Source organism: Oncorhynchus masou, chromosome 9, assembly GCF_036934945.1.
Source record: "Oncorhynchus masou masou isolate Uvic2021 chromosome 9, UVic_Omas_1.1, whole genome shotgun sequence".
NCBI classification, from domain to species: domain Eukaryota; kingdom Metazoa; phylum Chordata; class Actinopteri; order Salmoniformes; family Salmonidae; genus Oncorhynchus; species Oncorhynchus masou.
This window is the reverse complement of record NC_088220.1, coordinates 12,762,098-12,767,400: the sequence shown is the minus strand read 5'-3', so window position 1 is coordinate 12,767,400 and position 5,303 is coordinate 12,762,098.

Genomic DNA, 5,303 nt, shown 5'->3' with positions numbered 1-5,303 from the left:
TACACCTGTCTTAATGCTACCTACACCTGTCATAATGCTACCTACACCTGTCATAATGCTACCTACACCTGTCATAATGCTACCTACACCTGTCATAATGCTACCGACACCTGTCATAATGCTACCGACACCTGTCATAATGCTACCTACACCTGTCTTAATGCTACCTACACCTGTCTTAATGCTACCTACACCTGTCATAATGCTACCTACACCTGTCATAATGCTACCTACACCTGTCTTAATGCTACCTACACCTGTCTTAATGCTACCTACACCTGTCTTAATGCTACCTACACCTGTCTTAATGCTACATTCACGTGCTAATCGGAACTAGGAAACTTTAAAATGGCCGACTTGCTATTTGGGTGAACACAGCACGTGTATAACTTCAACCAGTTAGCAAGTCGGAAATGTCAGTTTTCTAGTTCTAACTATCACTAGAACGCAGCAATAATGCCACACACACCCCTCACAGTGCCACACACGCCCGTCACAGTGCCACACACGCCCGTTACAGTGCCACACACGCCCGTCACAGTGCCACACACGCCCGTCACAGTGCCACACACGCCCGTCACAGTGCCACACACGCCCGTCACAGTGCCACACACGCCCGTCACAGTGCCACACACGCCCGTCTCAGTGCCACACACGCCCGTCACAGTGCCACACACGCCCGTCACAGTGCCACACACGCCCGTCACAGTGCCACACACGCCCGTCACAGTGCCACACACACCCCTCACAGTGCCACACACACCCGTCACAGTGCCACACACGCCCGTCACAGTGCTACTTATGCCTATTGTTGCGCTCAGTTCACATGAAGCTCCAAGTCTTCTAAATGTCATCACGGTTGACATAAAACTGCCTCTCTTTGCAACACATTATCTTCACCCAGCTCTCGCTGACCTAAAATGAACAAGGAAGCGCAGTATTTCTCTATTTAAATAGGAGGAGAAGATTGTCTGCTAAATGACTCAAATGCAAATAGACTAACAGGCTAACAGGTGAGCCTCTGAGATCAGTTTTACCTCTCAGCCCATAATAGTAGATGTTTACATTGGCAGAGGATGAGGTGATCTTGGATCTGTGCATACTGGCAACTTCTAACTCCAGCTATCTCAAGTCTCTCAGCCTATATGGGTGCTTCTGACTCATGAACTCTGACCTTGGATCTATTCTAACCTCTAACCACTGCAGTGAGCAGAACTATATGATCAGTGTTGTGTTATGTCATGGACGATGATCACGGCCCTACAGATCATCACAGGCCAATTATGCCATTGATGTATGGTTAAAATGTAATGTAATGAAATGACATGTACATATGAAGACAAACCTGCAAGGATGAAATATGAAATGTAATTATTATTTGCTGAATTGATCAATTCTGATATCAAATATTGAATAATTGATAACTGATTTATTTATTTGCATTATCATTCTCATGGTTACGATGAATAGCTATGATCCTAAATGACTCCATCCTGCTTCATATTGGATTCCTATTGAACTGAATTGCTGAATTACCTCATTAGGTTAATAATGACAATGAATGTTATGATTTAGACTTTTGTGATTATGAATTTGATTGGATACATGTTATTCAGTTTCCTTTGTGATGCAGCACAGACAAACTAGCCAGTAAATATGTGGTTAAAGGAATTCCTGCCTCAGTCTCCTCCATTCCTGTCACCTGACCTGTGACCTCCTGTTCACCTTCACTGTTGTCAGTCATCCTACCTTTCCAGCTACACACACAGATTCCAATAATCTTTCCCTGTTTGACCGCTAGGTTTTATGGGTATTATGACACCTCCACTGTTGGGCCTTATACAGGCTGGCGTGGCTTTATGATTGCAAATTTGCCTAACAGGATAATAGAAACACATTGTTTAGTCAAATGTCTATACAAACGTTCTAAATGTCGACAAACATCTATGGACAAGTTAATGGAAACATGGCTATATCTCGGGTTGTAATGACCTTCCTCTCTCTCACTCTTTCCTTCCTTCTCCCTCCTCTAGTTTAACTCCAGAGGTTTGAGATCCCAATGAAGGTCCACCTCAGCACAGAGCCCTGAGACATGGTGACTGATGCCTTCAAGCTGAAGTGGAAAGAGTTAAAGAACCACTATCTCCAGAACACAGAGAGGCTGTATGGGAGACCGTAATGTAATGACCTACAACTTCACCTAATGCCAATAGTGCACTACTTTTGACCAGAGCCCTATGTAGGGAATAGGGTTCTATTTGGTGTGCAGACCTTGAGAGATGAAGGGTGTGCAGGCTTTCGCTCAGACCCTGCTCTAACAGATTTGATTCAGCTAATCATGGTCTTGGTTACAAGCAGCCAATTACGTAGTTGAATTTGGTGTTAGTTTGAGCAGGGCTGGCGCAAAAGCATGCACAGCTGTCCAGAAATAGGGTTGGCTACCCCTGACCTGAGCCAAAGTCTCCAACATTCTGCTGTTAGTTTATGTAGTCTCAGTCGGTGCCAGTCACGTTTCTGCTCCAGCTGACGTGTTACCTTGTGGCATCCTATTCCACTACTTCTGACCAGAGCCCTATGTGCCCTGGTCAAAAGTAGTTACCTACAGAGTGAATAGGGTATGATTTGGGATGCAGCTGTAGTGTTGTTCAATAGAGAAACCGTTAGGTACCCAGGCTAGTGGGTGTGGAAGCTGTTAGGTACCCAGGCTAGTGGGTGTGGAAGCCTTAGGTACCCAGGCTAGTGGGTGTGGAAGCCGTTAGGTACCCAGGCTAGTGGGTGTGGAAGCCGTTAGGTACCCAGGCTAGTGGATGTGGAAGCCGTTAGGTACCCAGGCTAGTGGATGTGGAAGCCGTTAGGTACCCAGGCTAGTGGGTGTGGAAGACGTTAGGTACCCAGGCTAGTGGGTGTGGAAGACGTTAGGTACCCAGGCTAGTGGGTGTGGAAGACGTTAGGTACCCAGGCTAGTGGGTGTGGAAGACGTTAGGTACCCAGGCTAGTGGGTGTGGAAGACGTTAGGTACCCAGGCTAGTGGGTGTGGGTGGAATGAATATCCCTATTAACCAGTTTAAGCGCGTCCAGTTCTACCCTGCATTGTTGTCATTTTTTTACTTTTTATTTTACTAGGCAAGTCAGTTAAGAACAAATTCTTATTTTCAATGACGGCCTAGGAACAGTGGGTTAACTGCCTGTTCAGGGGCAGAACGACAGATTTTGTACCTTGTCAGCTCGGGGATTTGAATTTGCAACCTTTCGGTTACTAGTCCAACACTCTAACCACTAGGCTACCCTGCCGCCTCATTAGGAAAAGACGCTGATGAGTCTTAACTGTGGATGGGGAAATTATTAGTTGGGAAATCAAACTTGAAGCTGATCCAACCTTATAGAAATATGTTTTAGAAAAGTCCTCAACTTTCACTAACAAACAAATGGAACATTGAGGAAATGGAACCATTCCAACAGTCAGCGTCTACCTGCCATTCCAACAGTCAGCGTCTCCCTGCCATTCCAACAGTCAGCGTCTACCTGCCATTCCAACAGTCAGCGTCTACCTGCCAGTGCTGCCATTCCAACAGTCGTCTACCTGCCATTCCAACAGTCAGCGTCTACCTGCCATTCCAACAGTCAGCGTCTCACCTGCCATTCCAACAGTCAGCGTCTACCTGCCATTCCAACAGTCAGCGCCATTCTCCCTGCCATTCCAACAGTCAGCGTCTCCCTGCCATTCCAACAGTCAGCGTCTCCCTGCCATTCCAACAGTCAGCGTCTCCCTGCCATTCCAACAGTCAGCGTCTCCCTGCCATTCCAACAGTCAGCGTCTACCTGCCATTCCAACAGTCAGCGTCTACCTGCCATTCCAACAGTCAGCGTCTACCTGCCATTCCAACAGTCAGCGTCTACCTGCCATTCCAACAGTCAGCGCCATTCTACCTGCCATTCCAACAGTCAGCGTCTACCTGCCATTCCAACAGTCAGCGTCTACCTGCCATTCCAACAGTCAGCGTCTACCTGCCATTCCAACAGTCAGCGTCTCCCTGCCATTCCAACAGTCAGCGTCTACCTGCCATTCCAACAGTCAGCGTCTACCTGCCATTCCAACAGTCAGCGTCTACCTGCCATTCCAACAGTCAGCGTCTCCCTGCCATTCCAACAGTCAGCGTCTACCTGCCATTCCAACAGTCAGCGTCTCCCTGCCATTCCAACAGTCAGCGTCTACCTGCCATTCCAACAGTCAGCGTCTACCTGCCATTCCAACAGTCAGCGTCTACCTGCCATTCCAACAGTCAGCGTCTCCCTGCCATTCCAACAGTCAGCGTCTACCTGCCATTCCAACAGTCAGCGTCTACCTGCCATTCCAACAGTCAGCGTCTACCTGCCATTCCAACAGTCAGCGTCTACCTGCCATTCCAACAGTCAGCGTCTACCTGCCAGTCCAACAGTCAGCGTCTACCTGCCATTCCAACAGTCAGCGTCTCCCTGCCATTCCAACAGTCAGCGTCTACCTGCCATTCCAACCTAAGCTGTTGGTACCTGTTTTGTAACAGATGTATTTTTGAATATCTGTTTATTCTTTCTCTCTGTGTGTTCTGTAAATACGTTGTTGCTCATCAGTTTTGGTCAATGATATAGTTCTGCTGCCCTCAAGTGGTAAGATGACAGTAGTGACATTACTGTGCCTTCCATAGCTCTCACTTCCCAGTTCCAGGCTATATTTATGAAGAACGTTACATCCATCGAGAAGAGCCAAGTCATATTTTGTTAGACAAAATAAGCATTGAGATTGAAACAATTCGGTTCATTTTACTTTTCAATACATTCTTTCCCTATCAAACATGATATTTGGTTTGTTTTCCTCAGCATATGTCGCACCAAACGTGCCGCTATATTATTCGGCATGTTTTCCCCAGGTTAAATGTATTCGTTTGATCTCCAAAACATTATAAATAGTTTAAACCGTATCCGTCTGTGTGCACCTTAACTCCAGAGAACCTGCCGTTCATTAGGCTGCCATAACTTTGCTCACACTCTCTCAGAATGGGAACACAGGTTTACATCCCACTGTAATACAGCACACATTTACATTGACTAGAACAATGACCACATGGGAAGTAGCATTTTATGTTTCGTTACCTGAATACTGAAAGTAATGTTATGAGGCTAGTAAGATATTTTGACATTGTCTTCATAAACAGTTATTTCATTCCACATGCTTTGGTGGTAAATAAATCATTGTATTTCTGACTACTTTGTTGTGTTTATTTTATTACAAAAGACTTTAGGTCCACAGAACCTTCATTAACATACAC